Source organism: Geotrypetes seraphini, chromosome 10 (genome assembly GCF_902459505.1).
Source record: "Geotrypetes seraphini chromosome 10, aGeoSer1.1, whole genome shotgun sequence".
NCBI lineage: Eukaryota > Metazoa > Chordata > Amphibia > Gymnophiona > Dermophiidae > Geotrypetes > Geotrypetes seraphini.
The window spans coordinates 145744370-145752435 of NC_047093.1; positions in this window are offsets into that span (position 1 = coordinate 145744370).

Genomic DNA, 8066 nt, shown 5'->3' on the forward strand with positions numbered 1-8066 from the left:
AGAGTCCCAGAGATACTGGAAAGTCTTTGAGACTGCAGTCAGAATACACAGGAGGAGTAATTCCTTTTGCTCGAAAAGGCCCAAACTCCTACCATCACTGAACTGAAAATCAAAAATACTAAATACCCAATACAACCCGAACTAAAACTCCTAGGAGTTATGATAGACAGATGTTGCACAATGCAGTCCCAGATCAACAAGACGACTCAGAAAGCTTTTCTAACCATGAGAAATCTACGTAAAATCAGAAAATTCTTCAACCAAGCACAATTCAGACTAATCGTCCAATCCCTAGTCTTAGGTCTGCTGGATTATTGCAACTCCCTATATCTTCCTTGTCCAGCCACTATGATAAAACAACTCCAGACCATACAAAACACCGCCCTCAGACTGATCTACTCACTTAGAAAATATGATCACTTAACAACTGCCTTCTTAGACTCTAACTGGCTACCCATACAAGCACGAATTCAATTCAAATTCCACTGCCTAGTATTCAAAGCGTTACACGGCTCTTCCCCCTCCTATCTAAACAACCGCTTAAACCAGATCTCCACCTCAAGACACAGAAGAACCTCGAACCCTTTCGCCTTCCCCCCACTCAAAGGCACACAACGCAAGAAAATGTTTGACAACCTTCTGGCAACACAAGCAGCAAAACTCAACCATTCCATCTCCAATCTGATGACAATATCAGACAACTTAAAAACATTCCGAAAAGAAATCGAAACCCTGCTTTTCAAAAAATTCATCCAAATATCTTAACCCCTCCTCTCTTACCTCCAGAAGATTCACCTTCCTCCAGATAATTCTCCCCCAAATTACCCACCTAAACACCTTCCAAGTAAACAAACCCCTAAAATAGATTGTAATCTTACCCACTCTAACTGTATTCCATTTGTCTTTTTCACACAGTTCTGCACTGTCAGTTTAATATACATCCCGTAAGTTCCCATAGGATTCTATCCAGCTATCTCCCCTATGTTTAAAAAAAAATAAAAAAAAATGGTATCTTCACTGGAAAATGTCCAGACAAATCTTTTGTAATCCGCCTTGAACTGCAAGGTATAGGCGGAATAGAAATCCGTAATGTAATGTAATGTAATGTAATCGAGAGAGGATTAATGCATTCATTTCTCTGAGGGGGATTTTTCTCCTCTACATCCTAGTGTCACTAATGTCATCGATGAGGGTGTAAAATACAGGTTTTGTGTTGACTAAGCAGGCAGAAATCTTTCTTGGTTGGGCCTAATGCGTTAAAGAACTGTTTCACGTTGGCTGTCTGTCTCTGACATGTCCTGGAATGAACTCCGAGTATATTTTCATAAATGTTAAGTTGCTGGATGCAGGTGTGAGATGGGAGGTTTCCTTTTCTGCAGGGAAATTGAACAAGGTGGCATCCTGGCTGCACGTCAATGTGGTACAATGTGATGTCACTCGGAGCCTTCGAGAACTGCGATCTCACCATCCTGTAACCTGTTGCAAACCCATGCTGACATTTTAACCACAGGTGGCTGCAAACGTGTTTCTGGTGATGCTTCTGTAACCTGCATAAATTAGGATTTATAAAAATTTGCCTGGCCACCCTTTTTCTGCTGGTAGAGCATCAAGGTAATTTATAATACAAATTAAAAATGAACAGACCAAACAATCGATCAATATAACCGATATTGAATTGATGGAGATAGAAGCTGGTGCATCTCTAAGAAAGCCAAAACCCAAACGCGAGTGTGAAGATAAATATTCCACAGAGGAGAACTTTCTTTTGATTGGATCTAGCAAAGCAAATCTGCAGCGATTACAGCGAATACAAAGCACAGCTGCTCGGCTTAGTTCTGCTCATCGATGGAGCAAAAAAAACCAACATATAACTCCCATTTTTGTACAGCTTCACTGGCTACTGAATTTCCAAGCGCATTGATTTGAAATAACGGTGTTATGTTTATAAATTACAGTGGTGCCTCACACAACGAACTTAATTCGTTCCAGGAGCAAGTTTGTTATGCGAAAAGTTCGTTATGTGAAACGCGTTTTCCCATAACAATACATGTAAAAAAAAATAATTCGTTCTGTAGCATAAAATATGCTAAGATGACATAAAAAAAGATAAATTTATCTTGTTAGAGCTGTTAGCATGATATAGAGGGGATATATGTGAAGGGGAGGGGAGACAGGGGTTTTGTTGATCCTTGCTGTGTATTATAATCACCCCCCACATACTCCCCAGTACCTTTTTTAATTCCTCCCATCTTTCCCAGCCAGTGGCGTACAGGCCAGAAGCGCAGAGATCAGGAGCAATTCCTCTGCACGCCTGTGTGGGCCCATGCCGATCTCCGAATGGCTGCAGTTAGTTCTTGTGAGTCCCGCGAGAGCTGGCTGCAGTTAGTTATTGTGAGTCCCGCGAGAGCTGACTGCAGCCATTCAGAGATCAGCGCAGGCCCAGGCAGTAGCACAGAAGGCTTGCTCTTGATCTCTGTCTGCGCTTCTGGCTGCTAGACCACCAGTTCGAGTGAGCGGGTGAGATTAAAGTTGCAGCAGTGGTGGCTTTTTTTAAAAAATATGTGGCGGCGGGGGGAGGTTTAAAAATATGCGGTGGCGGGGGGAGGTTTAAAAATATGCGGTGGCGGGGGGAGGTTTAAAAATATGCAGCAGCGGCAGCAGGGGGGTTTAAAATATGCAGCAGCGGCGGCAGGGGGGTTTAAAATATGCAGCAGCGGCGGCAGGGGGGTTTAAAATATGTAGCGCCACTGCACAGGGAGCCAGGCGGAGAGAGGGCAGTTAAGCGATGCAGCTCGGGCGACTTCGTTGTGTGAAACGAAGTTCGTTGTGGGAAGCAAGACCTGAAGTTCGTTGTGCGCAGCGTTCGCTGCGCGAGGCGTCCGTTATGCGAGGCACCACTGTATTGTATACGGATCAACCTGAGTATTTGTCTAAGAAACTGACTTAAGCATTCAGCTTTAGGGACATTATGTTCGTCTCCAAAAAAAGACTCCTTCAGCTCCCAGGCCTTGAGCTCATTAAGCTTACCAGAAAAAAGGGCTTTCTCATATGCTGGATCAGTTCTTTGGAATTTTTTTCAAGAAGAACATTCCTGTCACACTTTTTGGAAATTTATTACGATGATATTATTTCAGCAGTATTATCCTTAACAGTCTTAGTAAGAGAGAGGTAATTTGAGATAAAGCTAGATAATGTAGCAGATAATTATGCGAAATTGTGATAGTAGTATTCACTTCTGTTATTGTTGTGGAAATTATGTAGAAATAATTGTACACTGCTTACTACCAACATACATAGCGGTATATCAAATTTAATAAATCCAATCATCTCTAGATTGTGGCATCCAATCAGTTTTGAAAATTAAGCCACAGGAGGGCAGCACTGAGCACATAGGTCAGTAAATGCTGCGATTTCTAAAGCAATAGCACCCTCCTGTGGCCCATGGCTAGAATGAAAGTGAACAGCCTTATGCAAAATCCGGAGCCTTGGCATTCTTAATTCAATATCCAATCACCCTAGGCCAGATTGATTTCAGAGCATCACAAAGAACTGGAGGTTTATTTTGGAAAACTTGGTTTTAGTTAAGATTCTCTAGGAGCTATTTACCATAAGGAGGTGAAGCCAGTGCTGGAAAAAGCATTTTTTTAGATGTTCCCCATTTCTGGAATTTATTGCTAATAAGGGAGAAGCATGCATAGCCATGGATTAACCAGTACTTAGCAAAGTGTCATGTCATGCAGTCATACCATGGGATCTTGGATATCCATCTGTTGCTTTGGGGGTTTGGCGGTGGTGTGTCGTAAGCCTTTAGACTGGGATTATCTGTGGTGATCTGTGTTTAATCTGTTGGAGATATCAAATTTACAAACATCTTAAAATGATGTTGGTTAAGCCTGCTATTTGTTCTGCACAATAGAGATTAAGGTGTGAGTTAGAGTTGTTTATTTAAGCACATCAAGGCTGTACAATCTACCATTTCTTGGTGGTGTATGAATTAACAAACATAAGAATAGCTTTACTGGGTCAGACTTACTGTCCATCAAGTCCAGTAGCCCGTTCTCATGGTGGCCAATCCAGATTACTAGTACCTGGCCAAAACCCAAGGAGTAGCAACATTCCATGCTACCGATACAGTGCAAGCAATGGCTTCCCCCATGTCTTTCTCAATAACAGACTATGGACTTTTCCTCCAGGAACTTGTCCAAACCTTTCTTAAAACCAGCTATGCTATCCACTCTTACCACATCCTCTGGCAACGTGTTCCAGAGCTTAACTATTCTCTGAGTGAAAAAAAATTTCCTCCTATTGGTTTTAAAAGTATTTCTCTGTAACTTCATTGAGTGTCCCTTAGTCTTTGTAATTTATGATGGAGTGAAAAATTGATCCACTTGTACCCGTTCTACTCCACTCAGGATTTTGTAGACTTCAATCATGTTTCCCCTCCACCGTCTCTTTTCCAAGCTGAAGAGCCCTAAACGTTTTAGTCTTTTCTCATATGAGAGGAGTTCCATCCCCTTTACCATCTTGGTCGCTCTTCTTTGAACTTTTTCTAGCGCCATTATATCTTTCTTGAGTTAAGGAGACCATGAAATAAGCATTCTGTATCACTTGGTAGATTGTTACATAATATATAAGAATTGCCGCTGCTGGGTCAGACCAGTGGTCCATCGTGCCCAGCAGTCCGCTCACGCGGCGGCCCCCAAGTCAAAGACCAGTGCTCTAAATGAGTCCAGCCTCACCTGTATATGTTCAAGTGTAGCAGGAACTTGTCCAACTTTGTCTTGAATCCCTGGAGGGTGTTTTCCCCTATAACAGACTCCGGAAGAGCATTCCAGTTTTCTACCACTCTGGGTAAAGAAAAACTTCCTTATGTTTGTATGGAATTTATCCCCTTTCAACTTTAGAGAGTGCCCTCTTGTTCTCCCTACCTTAGAGAGGGTGAACAATCTGACTTTTATCTGCTAAGTCTATTCCCTTCAGTATTTTGAATGTTTCGATCATGTTCCCTCTCTGTCTCCTTTTTTCAAGGGAGAAGAGGCCCAGTTTCTCCAATCTCTCACTGTACGGCAACTCCCACAGCCCCTTAACCATTTTAGTCGCTCTTCTGTGGAACCTTCTTCATGTATTGCGACCATTACTGGATGCAGTACTCCAGGTGAGGGCACACCATGGCCCGGTATAGTGGCATGATAACCTTCTCCAATCTGTTCATGATCCCCTTCTTTATCATTCCTAGCATTCTGTTTGCCCTTTTTGCCCTGTTTGCCCTTTTTGCCCTGTTTGCCGCCGTGCAATGCGTGGACAGCTTCATTGACTTATCGATCAGAACTCCCAAGTCTCTTTCCTGGGAGGCCTCTCCAAGTACCGTCCCGGACATCCTGTGCAAGAGATTTTTGTTACCGACATGCATCACTTTACACTTATCCATGTTGAACCTCATTTGCTATGTCGATGCCCATTTTTCCAGCTTGATTATGTCATGTTGCAGATCTTTGCAATCCCCCTGTGTCTTCACTACTCTGAATAACTTCGTATCGTCCACAAATTTAATCACCTCACTCGTCGTACCAATGTCCAGATAGTTTATAAAGATGTTGAAGAGCATGGGTCCAAGCACAGAGCCCTGCGGCACCCCACTGGTGACGCTCTTCCAGTCCGAGTATTGTCCATTTACCCCCACTCTCTGTTTCCTATGCTCCAGCCAGTTTTAAATTCACGTGAGTATTTCACCCTCGGTTCCATGGCTCGCAATTTTTCAAAGTAGTCGTTCATGTGGGAACCTTGTCGAGCGCCTTCTGAAAATCCAGATATACAGTGTCGACCGGGTCTCCCTTGTCTATCTGCCTGTTTACTCCCTCGAAGAAGTGCAGCAAGTTCGTCAAACAAGATCCATCTTTGCTGAAAACGTGCTGGCTGGTCTTCATCAGACCGAATCTGTCAAGGTGATCAATGATGCGGTCCTTTATCAGCGCCTCCACCATATTTCCCAGTACCGAGGTCAGACTCACCAGTCTGTAGTTTCCCGGATCTCCCCACGAACCTTTTTTGAAGATCGGCGTAACATTCGCTACCTTCCAGTCTTCCGGAATCTTTCCTGATTTGATCAACAGATTGGCTATTAGTTGAAGCTAATAGTCCCTTTCAGTTCCTTGATGACACTCGGATGGAAGTCATCCGGTCCCGGGGATTTATCGCTCTTAAGCCTACCGATCTGCCTGCATACCTCTTCTAGACTGATCGTCAACCCTATCAGCTTCCCATCTTCGTTTCCAGCATATAGCCTGATGGGTTCCGGTATGCTAAACTAAACTAAACTAAACCTTGGGTTTATATACCGCACCATCTCCACGAATGCGGAGCTCGGCACGGTTTACAGGAAGAAGGATGAGAGAGGAACTACAGTGGAGAGATTAAAGAGTTAGGTGTAAAGGGGGAAGGTGAGAGGCCTAAGAGGGGGGAAGTGTTACAGTTTTGAGAATAGCCAGGTTTTTAGGTGTTTGCGGAAGAGTTGGAGGGAGCTTGAGGTTCGGAGTGGGGAGTTGAGGTTATTCCAGATCTCAGTGATTCTAAAGGGGAGGGATGACCCAAGTTTGCCTGCATGGGAAATACCTTTTATGGAAGGGAAGGATAGTTTAAAAATTTGGGAGGATCTGGAGGAAGTAGGGGTTGGGGAGTTCCAGGATAGAGGGATAACGGCAGGAAGGATGCCATGTAGGATCTTGTAGGCCAGACACGCACATTTGAAGTGGATCCTGGGGATTACTGGGAGCCAATGGAGCTTAGACAGGAGTGGTGAGACGTGATCAAATTTGCTTTTTGCGAAAACAAGCTTAGCTGCGGCGTTCTGAATCCGCTGAAGTCTGTGGAGGCTTTTCTTGGTTAGGCTGAGGTAGATAGAATTGCAATAATCCAATCTGGAGAGGATGATGGATTGTACTAGGACTGCGAAGTGTTTTTGGTGAAAATAGGGTCTGACTTTCCTTAGCATGTGAAGGCTGAAGAAGCATTTCTTCACCAGGGATTGGAGATGTTCGTTGAAGGATAGAGAAGAGTCTAAGGTGACACCCAGAACTTTGCTTGAGAACTCAAGCTGTAGTGGGGGGCCGGAGGACAATGGGATGGAGGAAGGTAGATGGTCTAATTTTAGGCTGAGCCAAAGGAGTTTTGTTTTGGACTCGTTTAGTTTCATATGCATTGTGAATGCCCAGGATTGGAGGTTCTTTATGCATGAGGATATGTTCGTGGAGAGGTTAGTGAGGTTCGAGTCGGTCTCAAGGAGGACGAGGATGTCATCAGCGTAAGTGTAAAGAGTTTCAAGGGGGGATAGTTGGAGTAGTTTCAGGGAGGACATGTAAATGTTAAAGAGGATTGGGGAGAGGGGTGAGCCTTGTGGGACACCACAAGTCGGGGTCCAGGGGGAGGATGAGGTGCCGCTCATGTTAACCATGTAAGAGCGGGAGCGCAAGAATTTGGAGAACCAATCAAGAACTATGGAGCTAATGCCTATCTCGGAGAGTTGGAAAATTAGAATGTCGTGGTGGACAACGTCAAAAGCTGCGGAGAGGTCGAATTGTAGAAGGACAGCAAACTTGTTACGAGAATGCAGTTGCTGAACCTTAGAGATTAGAGAGGCCAATAGGGATTCAGTGCAGAAGTTGGGTCTGAAGCCATATTGGTAAGGTAAGAGGATGGAGAATTTTTCTAAGTAGGAAGAGAGCTGGGTAGATATGATAGACTCGAGCAGTTTGGTGAGGAAAGGGATATTTGCTATTGGACGGTAGTTGGATGGTATGGAGGGGTCTAGGTCAGCTTTTTTCAGTAAAGGGGTCAATGCGATGTGTCCCATTTCAGTGGAGAATAGGCCTGATAATAGGGCAGAATTTATGAGTTTGATAAGAGATGTGATGGCCTGTGCAGGGATTTTCTCAAATAGGTAGGAGGGAAATGGGTCTAGGATGCAGTTGCATGATTTTAACTTGAGGCAGAGTTTAAGGGTCTGAGAATCAGATATGAGCTCGAAGACAGTCCAGGATCTGTCGGCAGGGATGGGGTTGAGAGCAGCTAGG